The sequence below is a fragment of the Bombus pyrosoma genome, linkage group LG13 (genome assembly GCF_014825855.1).
Source record: "Bombus pyrosoma isolate SC7728 linkage group LG13, ASM1482585v1, whole genome shotgun sequence".
NCBI classification, from domain to species: Eukaryota; Metazoa; Arthropoda; class Insecta; order Hymenoptera; family Apidae; genus Bombus; species Bombus pyrosoma.
In genome coordinates, this window is record NC_057782.1 from 9,335,582 (window position 1) to 9,354,388 (window position 18,807).

The window sequence follows — 18,807 nt, forward strand, 5'->3', positions numbered from 1 at the left end:
GCTGCGTTAAATTAGACAGGTACTCTCGAGAATAGACACTACATAGGTATCGTATTCGTTCGTTTTGACACAGAGGTAGATGCCAGTTATTCGTATCCTTTTTTATCTCATTTCGTTCAGTTCTTCTCGAATTCGTTTGGAATTAAATATCGTTACAAATTGATTTACGTTCCTTAATAACTTGCACATGTATAAAAAAAAAAGATGGAAGATTATTAATCACGAGATTAATTATACACATTCAACACGGAATATATTCCTTTTCGTACAATATACGCTCTATTGGGAATTTTTTCTCTCATAACGAATAAGCAAATAAATAAATAGAAAAACGTAAATTTTAGCAACGTATCATAAAATATATCAAGCGTTAATCATTTCTCCGAAACAGGTCCGAATCGAGAAAGACCAAGTTAAAACATTTCGTAATTCGTTACAATTCTGATTTTATTTCTCCCGACAATTTTCATGTGAGCGAAATTTGCGAACCAACCTAATTCGAAACAGAGAAACGGGAAACAATATTTATTAATGCTTGAACGTAAGTAAATGTACATGGCGCACGGGTTCGTTTTTGTTTCTCCTATCGTGAACCAGAAGGTTTAAACACGGGTAATGCCGTTTCGGTTTTACGTAGAGAACGCAGGAAGGGATTCGCCACGAAGCACGGGCTTATTGTCGCGGAGCAGCGAGCAGCAGGGAACATTCATAAAGATCCGATGTCTCCAGAAGCTAATTAACTTTAACCAACAATCAACTCACCCGTAACAAATTCGCGATGAGGCAATCCAGTAATACGAGATCTCCCTTTCCACCGCCGTCATATTGCTTCATTTTCTCCGGGAACGAAGCGTTTACGACGACACAGAGCAGCGCCGCGATATACCGTGCTGCTTCACCTTTTGTTCCTTGGGACCGTGCTTTTCGCGAAACTTTCCTCTGTATTCCCATCCTCTTTCCACAGCTGCTGTCGTCTTTCATTATCGAGTCGCGCAACTAACGCATCTCTGTAACCAACAGTTGGTTCAAGTCGAAAACGCGAAACAAATTTCGATCCGATTTAACATGCTGGATTATCGATTTCGTTCTATCAGGAGATCGTTTAAACGGCGTTATTAAAGCGTTCACTCGATTTCGTACGGTGTTGTCTTAGAAAGTTTTACAACCGAATCTACCCTTCATATGTTATAGCACATTACAGTGTGACGAATGAAAATCGTATTGGTAGTAACTCGATGACGTTCTTCTAACAAGATAGAAAAGCTTGTTGAAAAAGTCGAAAACATAATTAAGTGAAAGAGACGCAGGAGTTGTGCAGACTCGTTGTGAAGAAATGCTCGCTTAGATTATTAAGAACCAAATCGTGCGAGGAATATTTCTTAATCTCGACAAAGCGGTCAATGAAACAGTGCAACTGTTTTAAGAAACTTTATATCGTTGCTGAAAATCTCAGTGTTTTCTCAACGCTCCATAGGTTGCACAGTGGTTTTTGATATATCCACTGGCGGGGAAGAAATAGTTACGAGGTAGTTTGATATTATTACCAAAAAATCTTAATGCTCTCTCGACGCTCGTTGTGTTCTCGCGGTGGTTTTTAATTTATCCACTCGCGAGAAAAATAGCTACGACGCCACGATGCTATCGTTACACGCGAATTTTCCCAGTTACTCGTGTCCCTTACAGCGCGATATTTCCTGCGACGAGGAAAAACGAAGAGGAGCAGCAAGGAGAAGAAGAAGAAGAAGTAGATACCTAATACAGGCAGAATCTCCGATCCTGCGAGGTTGTTTCGTGGAAATAAGATGATCTCCGCGTTTTACGTTCGTTGGTCCGTGCCTGGCTTCTTTCGACAAAATTTATCGTTCCTCTCACCGTGCTCCCCTCTGTACCTTCTCGACGTCTCTCATGCCGTGTTAGAAAGTTCATGGCGAAGATAAAAGCAAAGTTTCGCGTGTGCCGTGGGTGGCTACAGTCTCTGTACTGTGTCTCCCCTTACGCACACGCGTAAATCCAAGGATTATCGCGGTCTCATACGAATCTGCTCTTAGGTTCGGCTCTACCCAAAAGGAATAGCTTCTATCTGCAGGTTCTGGTTCTGGCCATTCTCGTGATCGATAACTACGACATCGCCGGTGTAATTTCAAGAGAGTACAGTGTTCGCTTATTGGCTCTCCCGTGCTTATTGAGATAGATGTCACGTATATGTGTCTCTAACGTAACGTATAATAATAATTATTGTAATAACAGTAGATTTTGCGTTGGAAATTTCGTTTGTAATTTTTTTCGATTTTATTATTCTACGTTCCGATAAATTTCTCATTGCACCTGTGGTGGTGCTGTTTCGATAGATCCGAATGTGTTATACCATAGACTTTTTAAAAAAATATTAGTTTGATTCAGCCTCACTGGTTTCGTTCAGGATCGTTTTTGATTTTCTGCCTTCCCTTTTTTTTTTTTTTTTGTAGGAAAAAGGTTCGAACGTTTGACTAAACGAGTGGTTGCATAATGTAGCAGAGACATCTGCGTTACAAGTGCGTGTAATTAGAAATTCCTCGGATGAACGTGAACGACCTAGTTGGCTGCGGGTGATGAAATAAAAGTAAAAAATTTGTACGGTTGTAACTATGATAGCAATAGAAAGTTTGTTCGGGAAGATTTAGGCCAGGAGAGTTGCTCGTTCGATGCATAAGTCTCGACAAACGAGACACCATCTTGACTTTACATCTCGAGGAAGCCGGAGGGCTGCGTAACTCGCGTTTTCGCTGCTTTATCCTCTGCCAGCCGTTTGCTATCATAATACAGCCATGAATGATAGGAGAATAAAAGAAGCTGGAAGATCAGAGTCGTCCCTTTGCTTCTACCTTCCGCGAGAAATTCTTTCCGCAGGCTGGGTCGACGGTTTTCGTAGCTTTCGCAGCCAATTTCTTTCGAATAAACCCAGCCATAAAATTAGCATTTTAATGGCAATTTTCCAACATGCGCGATTTTTCCCCGCGACACGACTGCGAATTCATTCCGTCGGCGAGGATTCGCCGCGTTCCCCGAGCATCGACTTATTGCGTCAACGTCGCGGTCGCTTCCGGTTTCTGGGTCGATGCAATGATCCGTGTGATTACGTTGTCGCGCAACAAGTTCCCCGCCACTCGATCTCCGGCTTCTTTTTGCCGCTGCCTGCTCGTCGGTTTGAATATTTGTCGCGTGTTGGGAAATTGGGTTCGTTGCTTCCGGACTCGCTGCTTCCGTTTTACGAAACGCCATTGTTACGCGAGTGTCCCTTTTCGTCCGGTAGATATGCTCTTTTCCTTTGACGAATTTCATTTCCGTCTAAGCTTTATTGCTCTTCCTTGTGATCGTTTCTCTTTGATGATTTATGAACTTTGGTATGAAATTTTAAAATTTTTCACACGACTGGATGGCCTGTTCGACCAAACACAATTAAAAAGAAATTTCTCGCTACTTTCGCTGCTTCGCGATATATTCCAAAGGATACAGTTTCGACCTCTAAATTTATCAAAATCGTCGTAGCTCGCCATGTTCCTTTATACTTCAACTTTTAATATTCAACTTTCCACGAACGCTATCGTTCCGTTGTATAAATTTAATTTCCGTTGTATAAAGTCGAGACATTCGCAGAGCTCGTGATATCGAGTTATCAGTAACACGTACGAATTCCTTTCCTTTTGAAATGAAAGAAAAACACAAACCCTCCCATCGAATGACAAAGGAAGTTTCGTGCATCAAGGTGAGGCACATTAGTAGGAGAAACGTAGATCATAGAATGAGATGCACCCTCGATTGAACGTTCCTGATTTTCATTTCGCGTGTTCACCGACCGTGGGGTTGCGACTTCACGAAGGTCCTTCAACCCCTCTAACCATCCCTTAAATGTGACGTGGCTAATTACTGACGCGATCGTGATCCCAGCCAGACCGAAAGGGTGGAATTAAAAAGGAGCCTCGTGAAAGACGCGGATCGTTCAGTTTTCTTTCTTTTTTTTTTCTTTGTTCGTGCCAATGTCCCTCGCGTGGTCGGTCGCACTAACGCTCGTTCAGTCGCCTCTTCGTTTGACGATTGTCGATGGTATTCTTTTCACAAGCCCTTGCGTGGAACGAAACCCTTTTTCGATAATTGTGTATGAACTTGTTTACGAGTATTGTAATTTATTGCCATTTTTCGACGTACTCCTTTGGCTTTTAATGAAAATATCGATCTCCTTTGATTACTTTCCTTGAAATTAAATAGTAAATTTCGATGTCGTGGAACGTGGCCATATGGCCGATACGATCGGGCGGGTGGCGATTCTACGCGTAAAAAGATACATCGAGAAAAAGAAGTAATATCGTACTTCTGTAATGTTTCAATTTTGTCTTCAACCACGCGGTTTATTTCTCCTACGTTTAGGTTAGGTTAGATCTATTTCTCCACGTTTTCGAAAACGAGGCGTCAAACAAAAAAGTATTATTCCTTCTTTCCGACTTACTTTCACACGTAGAATCACCCTCCAGCTGTACCATCTGCCCAAAGAACACATACCATATATTATTTTCTAATTTTCTAAAATTTTTCCATCGATTCCTTCTACGAATGACATCCAGTAAATACCGATCACAGTTGTACAGGCTATTTAACAATGTAATTACACAGTCGTCTTTCATTCGGAAGTTTTGTCTTGGAAACAGCAAAGCAAATTATCGTGCCATTAAATAAACAGAATTGAGCTATTTCTTCGCAGGGCACAGTCTTACCTATCTCGTTTCAAGCCCCCAATGAACCATTTACGCGTGTAACTAAATAATAATCCGAATTAGAGGAGAGGAAGCGGGATTACATTGACAATAGCGAACGGTGGAACATTTGGACGACAAAAGACGGGATCCCTTTAAAGGATAGACGCGGAACGCGCGGTATTCTCTTAAACCAGGTGAATCACAATGGAGAATTGCCGGCTGAAGTTCTCGAGTATTATTACCTTAACAGATATTATATTAACTTAGAATCCTTTGAATTTTGTCAGTATTATCACCGTTACGTATCGAAGAAGATGAAGGGTTGAAGGAAACAATGGGAAACCATCGTGTACACGCGCTTCCTCTTTCCATTTATCCTTTTTCGCCATGCGCATCATTTCCAGTTACTTTGACTGCCACGTGGGATATTGGAATTTTTCCGAGGATCGGTTCATCGTTGGAGCGCCATGGTTATCGTAATTTGCTCGTTTAAGGGGAACAGACATTGGCTGATGAGTTGGCCGAAGTTTCTCTCGGATCAAACGTTTTATTTGATAATAATTAAAGGCTCTTACGGTTAGTTATTAAATTACATTATTCCAAGAATTATCTATCCTTAGAGTTACATTTAAATTACAAAGCAAAATAATTATTTTATGAATGCGTGAGTTATTAGCTGTTCCTCTTACGATTTGCTATTCAAAGTAGCTATTATCAATGCAAGAGTCCGATGACAAGTGATTTTTCGTGTCACTGTTTGACTTAGCGTTCCGTCCATCAGAGTACATATTTGCATATCTCATTTCCTATGAGTAAACTCTCGATTTCAAATTAGTTATCTAACAACCATTTCTTATCTATTCGCTTCTGAGATGTTGTTCTATTTTTTCAAATCTTCAAATCTTCGAAAAGTTACACGTCGGACCTCCTATCCTCCAACCAAACCACGTGGTTTGTCCGGAAAATCCGCTATTTAATCACGAGTCTGTGCACCGACCACAGCGGGCAATCCGTAAAACCCGAAATTAATCCTATCGACTCGAAGGACAAAAAGAGGCGCGTGTGTTCATCCTGTTTGTTCTTACACCAGTGTAAAAGCCTCGGTCTACGGTATTCAGGCTGTATTTTCTAGAAAACCTTGCCGGACGATCGGAGATAATTCTTCGTGGCAGTACACCGGCTAAACCGCGACAAACGCTCGAGCCGCCCTTTAAAAAACAGCTTCGAGGGGTGAAACGTAGTTAGCAAGTTCCGTGGCCAGGCAAGAGGGGGTGGGAGAGTCTTAATTAACTCGCTTCAACGGCGTACGAGCCTTTGCCTTTCATTCCCCCGTCCATTTGGCTCCATAAATCCTTCTTACGGGGTGGCCCCGTCGACCGGGATAGTGAACGACTCTTCGTAAAAAAAAATTACTCGTAGTTGCGGAATAAAGGGTTGCGTGCTAGGAGATTTCGAGAGGAGAGTCGTTCTAAAAATATATCGCGCTTTTTTTTATCCGATGAATCTTCATGTAGGCTTCTGTTCCTCAGTTTTATAAATATCCTTCATATTTCATGAAGTTATCTTTGATAATAGAATAACTTGGTCGTTTGTTTACTATAAATCGTTCTTCCAAGCATCGTTAAATCATAAATTTCGTTAAGAATTCGAGGCGCGCGGTAGACTATAAAATCAAGCGCTCTGTATTCGTTTTTACATTAATAAAATGCGAACGACGACAATGTCGATCCGGAGAACCCGGAATAACGCCAATACAAACTCTGATATACATAAATGAAATACGTAATTCGATATAATTCAGTCTTCTTTGTAGTTAACTGAAATCGATCCGTACTCGGTCATTTTCCTCTACCAAAAAGCCTCACGTACGGAATACATCTGACAACAGCGACCTAATTCCTCACCCCTTTGCTCGTTACACTTCTTGTTCGCGGAATCACCTTGTGTATCAGAGGCATGCTTCGCTTTCCCTGGTTCCTGAGAGTCTCGCAGCGAACAGAGATTCGTCCAGCTTCCGACTGAACCGTTAAATCCATTAACCAACGGCTGCGCAGCCTTAAAGATCCGGAGAAAAGAGGGAGACGAAGAGAAGAAAGGAAAGGGGAAAGGGAAAGAGAAAGAGATGCTCGGGGGATCGCACGTGCATCGCGTGGCAAGCTAGGGAAGAAACTTCGTTATGAGAAAGCTCATCCTCCTACGACAATCCCAGTTGTACCGAGTACGAGGGTAGTTTTCCATTCGGACCTCGCCCGAACCTTCTTATGGCGAAGCCGGTCCCTTGTCATCCTGCTTGTCCCCGTTTCTCTTCCATCGCTCGATTCTCATTTCCAGGGAATTTGCATTGATCGCGGGTATCACGTTTCTTGAATTCGTTCCTCCTTCGTACTTTCCTCCTTCGAATTCGATCGATAATACGCAAGGGTTGCTCGGACAGGGGCAGATTTTCTTCGCGTCCATACACTCGTTAGGAGCATCGATTACTCGCCGAAGAGATTCACGTGCTTTGTAAACATTTCTGTGTAAGATTTAAGTATGCGAGCAATTATGAAAACGCAGGTCTCCGTTCGATAGCATTAGCGTGGTTATTAAAACTTTATTAGTGAAATTATCGAGATGGAATTATCAAGACGATATATTATCAAAATTCTTGAGAATCATTAATTTCACGAAAAGTTAAACTATGATCGTGATAATACCATCGACTTGATACGACAAAATGAGTTATCTTCTTCTTATCTATCTTATCGATGTGTCTGTCACGCCGTTCGATCGCCATTTTATTTGATTTCATAATACGTATATTTGTTTTCGAAGGTGCAATCTTCCGCGTAAAATATTTTTGATATCTCGTCAGTGCAGTGTACACAACGTATTGCATGATTTTTCGAAGATACGATCTGCGGCATAAAATATAATATTCCATATATTGCATACTCGGTAGTAATTGAAGTTACACATTCGAGTGGCATATCTGCCGGAACAGTTTCATTTTTATCGGCCGTTACCGTAATGTATGGTATAAGTAAAGTGTAACGTGCTTCATGCACGTTGGTAGCTTTTCACGGGTCGATGAAACGATCGGCCGAAGGGCCAAGCGGAATTTATTGAAATTTCGAGAGTTTTGTTTTAAACCACCGCCATAGACGAGTGGAGGGAATAGGAGAGACTACGATATATTTCGTTGGAAAGAACCAGCTGCTCGAGACACGTCGAAAGTTATGGGTTTAATCTGCAGTAAGCTCGCCTTGAATTTGTTGTTTCGAAACACAGCCTATTTTCTTACAGTCGACCGATAAATGCTTCAGCCAATAATCGCGAGATTATTTTATTAATTATTTTATTTGCCAACTAGCTTTCGAACGACGTACAAGTGCTCCTACTTGATCATAATGTTACGCTCTCAGCGAGGATTACCGTGTTTTCAAGTGCATTTCAAGTTAACGCCAGTAGAACGTATCGGTAGTAGTCGGACAAGCGAAGTAGTGTCTGCGGTAAACGGTGAAATTATCCTCACGGCATTTCGAAGTTATCACGTAATATGTACGTTATAAAAATGAAAATCTCGACAGAGAATCGTTTATTAAAGTCGTGACTGTCTAAAAATGAGTTTAGAAACGCGTCGTCTAATATCGAAACACCTGTAACAAACCGCAGGCCATTTCAACCGAAATAAATCAAGAAACGTGCGATTCGGGAGCGTTCATGATCCCACGTTGTATCCAGTTTTATCGCTACCCTCCAACGAGCAGAAAACTCGAGATTTACGACCGCCTTCTTTCCCTCCTGCTGTTCTGTTGTACAAATATTCCAGGCACGCGTCCATTTCGGCTCACTATCCCGTAATTACAAGGTCGTAAAGCAAGTGCGCGGCCGATATCTGAGAAAAGAACGGGGAAAAAGGGAGCTTTGGGAGGGTGGCGAAGAAAGGATTCACAAACGGTAGTGAGAATTTTCCGGCATAAAGGCGCAACAATGGCGGTTGGTGCTCGTGAAACGAGCCGTCGGTTTCCTGCCACTTCTTCTCTCTCTTCTCAACTTTCCTCCTCTTCTTCCTTTCTGCTCCTTCTTCTTCCTTTTTCTATCGCCCTTTTTTTCATTCTTTCTCCTCCTTTCCCTTTTTCCTTCTTCTTTTTTTTCAAACACGAGTACTTCTGTAATCTCACGCCCCAGTAATTCGAACGATGTAATCTGGCTTCTTCCGTGGCAACTCGCTGCACGAAATTAACCTTCCACCGACTGCTCTCGAGATACGACCCTACCAAAAGAGAAAGAGAGACGAGGAGGGCCTTGAGAATTCGCGGAGAAACTCGGCGATTGGAGTTACGAGCGGCTCGTGCAACTGGCACGCCGCGAGCGCCGCGACGCCCGTGCCCTTCGAAACAGACAGCGTAATTACGCTTTCCCGGCGACCTCCGTGGCCGAAAAGGAACGTTTTAACTGCCATGTTGACCGTTTGCGATTCTGCCGAATGTACGGGATGTTATTTGTAGCGATGTTGGGAGGTTTAGTGGCGAGCCCTTCCCTGGATTTTTATTGCTCGTTTTATGGTGCTCCCGCTCTATTAGATGGGGTTGCTTTCCTCCCCAGTTCGTGGGGCAATTTTGTGGGACATTTTGGTAATAGCCCTAAACAATGTGGAAAGTCTGTTACGAGTGGGTTGATTCTCCCTTCTTCCCTTTATTAAAGTCCATCGTTATTTGGTTTATACTTTTAAGCAAAATTCTGAAGCAAGCTGAAACGTGTAGATAAGAATTTGGAGATTTAGGAAGCGTGATTTTCCTGATACGCGGAGAATATTTTTCGAATGTCAAAGCTGTTAATGTTTCCAGCTTGAAGCGTTTATTCGTAAAATGGTATTACTCGTTTACATTCTCTTTTATATAAAACCGTATCGATACATATTACGCACACGAGTAGTCGTAGTTGAGTTCCCTCTTACGTATTCATCTCATTATAGTTCTATTGTACGCTACATGTACATACATTATAATACTAAAACACATAAATGCGCAAAGTACTTACTTCAAAACGTTGTGCAAACTATTATAGAGTAATCAAACTCTGTATGAGTACGATTACTATATAATAGCTGTTCTGTAATAAGCGACGTCGCCGTAGCGAAAGTATTAAATACTCTTCCTTAATAAATCTCACGAACTTTATGATATTCATAGCTGTTACGTATTTCCAGTACTAGCTGCAAGATACGCTATTAAAAATTACATCAAAGTTGTATACCGTCACAGTTACGTACGTATGTATAATCGCAAAGTAAATTAAAAAATTGTTTTTCTTATAGAATCATTGATTTAATCGACGGGCGTGGTATTAAAAGAAGCGCGAAGGGATTTTAACTCTGTTAACGAAACAACCAGATTGTATGATAGAATGGCAGACGTAGGAGTGCTCCTCGAAGCGGAAAGTCGCTATTGTTGCAGCCGGAAGCTGGGGAAATTCTCAGTGTGTTTTGCGCCGCTCTTCTGAACATTTTCTGCCGGGCTTTTTCCCTTCATGGCTGTCGTTTCGAGTTACTTTACAACATTGTAATTGTAGGTTCGTGGTCCGGAACACGTGCCTCGAATGCTCTTGCGAGATAGAAGTTTCACTACGTTTGTTCCGCGTTAGACGAAAATGGTTCTCGAAGCGTTTTAAAAAAACCATTCCCGCTCGTAAAAGAGTGGCGGGTATTTTGAGGCTGGGATTTAAAGCGAAAACAATAACCGGGAATGCTTACGGTCGCGAAGTTAATCCTTCTCTTTATCGCAGATTTTTCGAAAAATCGTAACAACGCGTATCTTATTTATTCGTTCGAATTAGAATTAGAACTTATTACCACGCTTACTAACCTTTTCTACATGTTTCGTGATTTTTCAAGTATTCGTCTTTCTAGAAAATTACTGAAGCGCGACTTTATTCGTAAAAGTTGTTCGTGTTAATAAAAAATCGGAAAGCTACTTATCAGTTTCGCAATGCTTCGCAGTCTGACAGCTACCAACTGAATTTCCAAGCTCGAGCAAATTTCCAAAATTTTATTTCTTCTTCCGATTCTCGCGTCATGACCGTTTCAATCGTCGTCTACATGGCGAGCCAGTGTCCTGGAAGAAAATTGCGGAAAAGTCCATCGGTAACATATTCGAAGGCAGCGTGTGTCATTCGTCTTGGGAATCCCGATGGAATCGCGCTCACAGAGACTCGGCGGGCGAGAGAGGATCGAGCGTGTGTCGCGTGACGATCGAACCGGTCTAAGCCAGTGCCGTTTCCAGCACAGCAAACAGATCTCTCTTCCTCTTGCTTGTCTGTCCGTGGTAGGAAGGGGTGCACCGTGAAAAACGACGCTACCTGTCCGAGGACCAGCCAGTCGCCCTAATCGATCGAGACGGCTCGATGGTAACCGGTAACTCGCGGACAAAAGCGGAGTTTCCGGCTGTCGTGAAACGATCAAGCGTTCCCCGTTCTTGAATGCTGAAAGGAAACGACGACGGAAAAGGGATGGAGGTGGAAGTGGAGGGAAAATAGAGCGGAAAGCTCCGTGAAAAGAGACGCGGGCATTTTTCAAGGGGACACAATGCCGAATTTACATCGTCACGGCTGTGATAGCGATCCTAGAAATCGGTTTTACTCGTTGCTTTTGACCCGCTCGAGCTTATTCCATGTCCACTCGCAGTCTTTTTTATTGCTCGACGATTTTGGGTACGGTCTTGGGTCGCGGTAATTGGACTTTGTTTCGATTTGGTTTGGGTTTCGCTAGTTTTAGCGTTAGCACGTTCGGAGGACATTCCGACTGCGGGACAGAAATTGTTTTGGTAATCGAATAAAGGTCTGGAATTTATCGGTGCTTTATTAAATCAACACGGGAGCAATCTCTGGTCAAATTGGAATTTGATTAGGATATAATCGGGAATAATTTATTAATGGTTATCGAAGGGGTGTCGGGGGTGCTGCTGTTATTTACTCTGGCGCTGAAAGGTCGCGCGATAGAAAGATCGATTTTTCGATATAGGTCAAAAAATTTCGTTCTGAAATATAGCTCAGTTACTTCTTACATCGAGAATCGAGGAAGTTAAGACCTGGAAATGATATTAATGAATGCTGTGGTAAATATAGAGATATAGAGGTCCCGCAATAAATCTTTGAAATATTTCTGGAATGTCAAAAACCACTAATGAACGAGTCGTAATATTAAATCCTTTGCCAATATTGGGTTGGACGGAAAGTTCGTTCCGCTTTTACTGCTAAATCGAAGGATGTGTTCTCTGTTTTACGCGTATTATTCTCGATTAACGTATAGACTATTCATCATCGATGATTTTTCGCCATCTCTTTTACAATTTCGTCGGTGTAGAATTATTTGGTCTCCTGAGAAAAAGAAACGATCCTATTCAAGTCGCACCAATTTAGACCAATTTAGACCAATGTAGATCAATTAAAATACACGTTGTTTAAATTTAGACTTATCTCGCTACGAAAAATCGATCGAACTTTCTGTTCAATTCAATATGTTACAGATCTAATTAGAAGAATTTACTTTGTCTCCGATGGTTAAAGAAGCAATTATCTTCCTCGGCTATCGTTTACATGTATATGGAGAATCTCGATTGATGAAGTAAATAGAATCATCTCTGTCTTTACTGATCGTTATTTAACGTTTCGACACGTGTAATACTAAAAAAAGGTATCATGACAGCAACACGTTACGTTCTAATATCATGGTGTTTTATATGGCAAACATTTTCGTATTATTTACGCGAAACTGGTGTTGGGATTTTAGGGATTTTCTTCTTTTGGGACGAGTAGAAGTCGGATATTTCCTCTTGGACTTTTCTTGGAATAAGAGGACGATAATACCAGGCTTGCTAGAAAATATCGATGGTGAAAAATACGTGAAACAATTTCTCCCTTGAAATTTGAAGATTGGAATATAATGTTTCTCTGCGATCTTCTCAACTTTTATTTTTGAACAGTCCTTCCAATAGGCTTTTTCAAAAAATTCTTCTCCTATGAAACGTCGGTGAGTTATCGTAACTCGAAGCAAAGTTTAAAGTTCTTCGATCATCATCCTAGACTGAAGGTGTCGATTCGAAGCGTTTGATTCAACGCCAAGTTAGCGACGTCCAATTTACTGACTGTAACTACTAAGTGCCAGTAACTGCTCGACACCAGCAACTACTAAGTACCTGCAATTTCACTGTTAATGAGAGTTCTCCAGATGACGTTCTATCTAGGCAACTCGTATCTCTATCCCATTACTTCTCCTTCTCTTGATGTAATACGTTACCACATTCATCGACAATTGAGCCAAGAATTTGACTATTATGCATTTTTCGCGAGATTTCTGCTCCAGATAGGAAGCAGCGAAAGTCACTTGTAATTTCTTGAAAAAATTATTTCGATTTACAAGCATTCGTTTCTTAAAATTTTTTGCGGTTTTCTGCAAAAGCGTACCTTTGTCCACGGCACAATTTTCCAAAATTTGCGCATTTTCTGCAAAATATATGAAACAAAGTCTTCGTTCCTGCGCTCCATTCTTCCAGACTTTGCTCAAAATGTATACGAAACATTTCCTTTATAACAATGTCAGTTTTCAATGAAAAATATAAAGAGGTATTTTTCTGTAGCGCTCTGTATTTTTTGAGATACGTAGAGTGTACATATGAAAATAGATCTTTATTTAACCGATGCATTTTCTCATATGCTTTTTCGCTATATTTCCATTCGCGTGAAACGAGAGCCAATATACAGCTATTATTGTATTTTACAGAAAGTATCGACTATAAACAATAGTAAATTGTGCGAGACAAGGTGGATCCCGAGGATTTCTAGCGAGATTCTCTTTGGTCGAATCCTATTTTTGAAGGCAGCTTCGCTACTAGTCGAGTTTTCGTCGTTGCTGTTGTGGGTGACCGCAAACGGTCTTGCAGAGGCTTACGAGCAAACACGAATCTCTTGAGCCGAACTACTTTCACTGCAGCTGTCGAAGTTCCCTCTGTTGCTTGCGCCACTGTGCCGCCCCTTGGACGCGGAAATTTCCAGCAGCTGTTCCGGATTAGAATTTAAATCGTTTGTGGCCGTTGTATCTCTCGAGGGCAGTTGTTGCGAATAATTGGAACTGTTTATATTTATAGTTGAGCGTCGTGTGTTGCTTCGTTAGTGTGAATTAAACGCGGACGCGCTGCTTCACGCGCCGCAGCGAAGAATTTCGCAGTGAATGTGGCAAATATTTAATCTTCCGACGATGTTTTTGATCCGTTTTGGCCTAATTTTCGTTGCATGTACCAACTTAAAAAGCATCGCGTAACATATTGAAAAATTTGGATAACAACGCAACGATATATCTATTTTCTGGAAATAAGAAGATAGCGTACAAGCCTCGTTAGGTTAGCTAAGACGTATCATGTGCATTTTCACGTTATACACTTGAAACTGGCAATCGACGAATGGACATGCGAGTATGACAGTGTCGAAAGCGATCGGCCAGGTAATTGTTAAACCGAATTTACACTCGAACTACGGTTCTTTCCTGTCTTGTCCTTCGTTCTTCCGGCTCACGAGCAGGAAAGCACCGAACTTGTTACCGCCGAACCATGTTGCCATTGTGTTAATATTTGAGGAAGCAAGCTTGACGTAGCTTGCTCTTGTTGATGGATGGCTCTTTATCTCTCACTTGCTCGTTCGATCAAATTAATCACATTCAGGACGAATAGCTAGGTTCGCCGAAGAAGTATCAGCTTCCTACACCTCCTTCCTTTGTTTGCTCCTGGCTTTCGTTTTCGGTCATGCTAAAGCTGCGATAAATGCATCACACTTTTCAACATGTTATTATTATTAATAGTATTAGGTTGGTGCTCGAATTTTACGGGCCAAGATCAATTATTCAATTCTGTCCTATCGTCAATTATCGATCACGTCGAAGAAGAACGCGAAAGGAAAGAAATAACTCGTTAAAGAGTATGAACAACCGCGGTATAAGCGAAGAATACTTTATTTTATCACGATTTTATATTTTTCCCCATCGATACGTTATAGCCTTTGAATACGATCAATTGCTTTACACCCGAAACGTAAAACCCAGGATCTGCGACCTTACAAAATGACATAGAAAAAAATACGAGATCAACCAGCGCACGATCAACCAACTCCGCGATTTATAAATAATTTTCTTTGCTCATACACGTTTTAAATTCATACATGATCAACCCTTATCCACTTCTACTGCGAGAATCTAAAGCATAACCCCAACACAGAGAAAGATCACCTCGGAATCCTCTCTCGCAAACCGTCGCGTATATATTGACAATAATTAATCAAATCCTTGCAAAATATAAACAATTTCTTTCAAGCTAAAATAATACACGATCCACTCTTATTCACACGACAGTGTGAAACCTAAAACTTTTTCTCCTTGTACATAAAAAGAGACGGTAAAAGCTCGCAGTTCTTTCTTTTAGACAGCACCACCAACTCCACGAGAGGTGCGAATTATTTCTTTCGGATAAAATTCTTCAGAAGAGAAGAGTACGCGTTTTCCGCGTCGCGTAAAAACATTTTCCCGCCTTACTCGCTGGGATAGGCGCGCGTCGAGTAGAATTGAAACCGGCTGGTTTAGCATGGCGAAACGTCTGGGTCGTTAAGCCGGCAGCGACGGGGTTTTATCGTGCATGTTCCACGGTCAGCCGCGTTTAGCGGTGTTCCTGGTGTCGTTGACGCGTACTGACAATGTCCGGGACCGTCTGCCTTCCTGTTTCCGCTTGTCTCGGATCTTTGAACGTTTCACCGTATCGCTCAAAGCCGCGCCGTATTTTAAACCTTTCGAGTCCTGGCTTCTTGCCGTCTCGAATAAGAACCGTAATCCCTTGGTCACAGCTCGGCAAATCCTGCGAAATCGTGCAGTCTCGCGTTACCAGCTATCGCAATTAATTTTGCCGGATATTTTCGCTTGTTTTCTCCTACGAATATTATTTTAAGTAAACGACCGCATGACGAGTACGTCTCTATCTATTTTCTGCTGTTATTTGCGGATATTTGGGATATCTCGAACAATTTATTTCAAAGATACAGGAATATAGTACTTTCGAAGTATCTTGTATTTAATCTTGGAGTGTTTACAAATGCTTTGCATAAAGTCATTTTGATTTTACGCTTCAGCAGTAAAATAATAAAAGAAATCTTTTCGGAATATTTCCTGTTTAATCCGTTCTCGGATTATGCGAAGAAAAGTATCGCGTACGTTTATTTAACGGTCAATACCATGTTGATTTTATGTTTGAAAAATGAAACAAATTATACATCTTTAGTATCATCGAAATAATACAGGAAATCTGAAGCACTGCGATAACTAAAAGAGATTAATCGATACGGCGGTGTATATTCGATGATTCGTGTGTTTTTTAGTCGTCGTAATATCTATGACAGACGAAGATTTACGTTGTTGTAGAGGGATTAATTGATACGATTTTGTAAATACAGGCTTCATGAATGTTACAATTATTCGCGATCATAAAGGGAAATTGAATTGTTCTGTTTCATGGTTTGTTTGCTGAATCTTTGTTTAATTTACGTTGTTACGTTGTATTTACGTTGCTTTATTACGTTTCGGGATTTGCATTTTAAAATACACCGGGTGTGAATAAATCTCTATATTCCTTTTCAGTCGATATCGAAAATTTCGAGATCTCTATCGAATATCTATGTCGTACTTCGTTAAAACGAAAATAATCATATTTCCTTTATTTCTACTTTCTGTTCCTTTGTTTCTTCCGTTAAAGATATCTGTAAGGGACGTTCAGCCACGTTTAGTTTGAATCTCGTATTCCTTCTTGGTACACAGTCCTCGAATATTCGCATCAAACGCTTTTCCTTTATTTCTCTATCTCGCGCATCTCTATATAGGCCGCATTCTTTTCATTCTTTTCCATATTACGTTAGCCCAGCCATCTTTATTTCCCCTGAAAAATTCTATTACTCTGGCAGTAATATGCAGTTGATTCCGTGAAGAAATTGCTATTGAAAGAAGCAAATTGGAGACAGCATTACAGCACGTCAGAGCTATTATGCTGTGGCTAATAGAATTGTTGCCTTATCTGTGCAGTCAGCAGCGACACTGTCGCTCCTATCCTTATCATAAATCGGCCAGGACGAACGCGGTCGTAATTGTTATCGTCTTCTCGTTTTATCCTTTCGTCTTCGTTCAAGGTTTTTTTCACCTTTTCGCTTTTATCCTCTTTGTCGAGTATTATACGAACAGCCCGATGAGACAAATCTGATTTCCTCTCTTTTTTCTCCTTCTCTCGCCTTCTAGCCTTTTACGATTCGTTCCTCGTTCCCTTTTCTCTCTTCCCCCCCCTCCTCCTCCTCCTTTTCGTGTTTCTCTCTCGGTGCGTTTTCTCTATGAAAAGAATCGCGTGAGCAAAAGTTTCGTTTCCTCCGTGTTACGTGCACGTGCCTGCATCTCCTATAATTACCGAGTCGCGTTCTACGTTTGGAACGCGAAATAAAGTCCTACCGTGCTCGTTTAGTTATGTTATTTAAGGGGCAACGATGTATTAATAGCGGGATAAATAGACGAATGCCTGAATATTCCGGAACGTGTAAGAAAAGTAAGAAAATAGAATTGCTTTGAAACTTGAAATCTTGGACAATTTGAAGCCCTTCGGTTTTCAAATATCTGAGCTTTCGGAATTTCATATTTCTATTTTTATTTCTATACTTCAGTGTGAAATATTCTACAAGATCAACTTGGACAAAAATTGACAAGCGTATTTTAATTTTCTCTGCGAAGGAGATGGTGACACGGCATGTCTGACCACGCAACGGTCGATACCACTTACCCGAGCATTTGAACGAAAGAAAACTTGAAACACGATTACTTTCGTCAATAAATTAAATTAATTAAACGACCGTGTACAATTTCTCTGTTGATTCATTGCCACGATAGTTGTCGATATTTTGTTATTACCACCTATCGTCACATTCGTTGTTACATCGTGTCGATCGTCGATCGTTCGAATTTACATGTCCGCAAAGATATAATTCAAGGAAAAAGGAAAGAGCTCCTTCAGGAAAGAATTACAAATTTCTGGTTATAGCGGTCCAAACATTTCTTACGATAGACGATACGATAGATGGTACGATGGAAGAAAATTTCACGAGTCTAATCGCGTTAGCACGATGCTTAATAGAGTCGTTCTTTTACTTTCAGAGTTACCGAGGTGTGAGTGTCTACGCGAGTATAAGAGTTTTCCGGCTCGATTCCCAAAACTTTCACGGTTATTCGCTCGAGCCCGACTTCGTGAGAGACTGTCTACTGGTAAAGAAAACGAGAGCTGATGAATAGCGAACGGAAGTCGATCATCTAACCAGATCGGAAGCTGTGAACCGAGGACGTTCTCACGGCTAGAAGGTAAGTTTCACTGATTTAGTATACTTACTTTTTTCTTTTTTCTTTTGCCATCGTTAACCACGTTATTGTATTACAATTCGCGTTCGACTCATTTAATATTTAATTTCAGAACAACTCTTGGAAATTCATTATTCTAGTTTTTACCTTCGTTAATTCACGAATCGGAGTCGAAAGTTCCTGAAATTGAATAGCACTGTAGTAGAAAAATGATGAAATAACTAAGGCAATACTCTGTATATTGGCCATTTTGGTGATCGAAAGAAACGGATTAAATGGAAGGAAAATTGGTCGTATTCGATAGTTGATTTGATTTTTATTTGATTGCAATTTAACGACAGATGGATGGTTCGTTTGCGCCTGGTCGCGTATAGGAAACGGCGCATCTCCAGGCACCCATCTAGGAGACGTTCAATTAACATGTTGAATTGCTTGTTAATAGGACCACTCGGTGCTTTGATAATCATCCTCGCCGATAATTTCTGTAGCGTCGCCGTACCTTAAAGTAATAGGTCGTTGCTTACGTAAGTGCATCGAGATGCACTTTCGAGTAAGCAGAAACGCAGTCCTCTCGTAACTGCATCCCCTCTGATTTAACGACCATCGTTTGTCATTTCGCTTGAGAAACGTGATATCGTTCAAGAATATCGTCACGAGAAGAATTTATTTCGAGTTTTTAATTCTTCC

The 18,807-nt window shown here is 41.0% G+C and overlaps 1 protein-coding gene across 8 annotated transcripts in view; it reads left to right on the forward strand.

Annotated features, from left to right (window-relative positions):
- The window catches only part of LOC122574302 (putative polypeptide N-acetylgalactosaminyltransferase 9), a 295,412-nt gene that overhangs the window by 112,229 nt on the left and 164,376 nt on the right, over positions 1–18,807 (forward strand). For all 8 annotated transcript variants that reach the window (XM_043741736.1, XM_043741737.1, XM_043741730.1 and 5 more), the window contains one exon: positions 17,923–18,123. The gene's annotated coding sequence lies outside the window, so the exon portion shown is untranslated. The remainder of the gene's footprint in view (positions 1–17,922; positions 18,124–18,807) is intronic.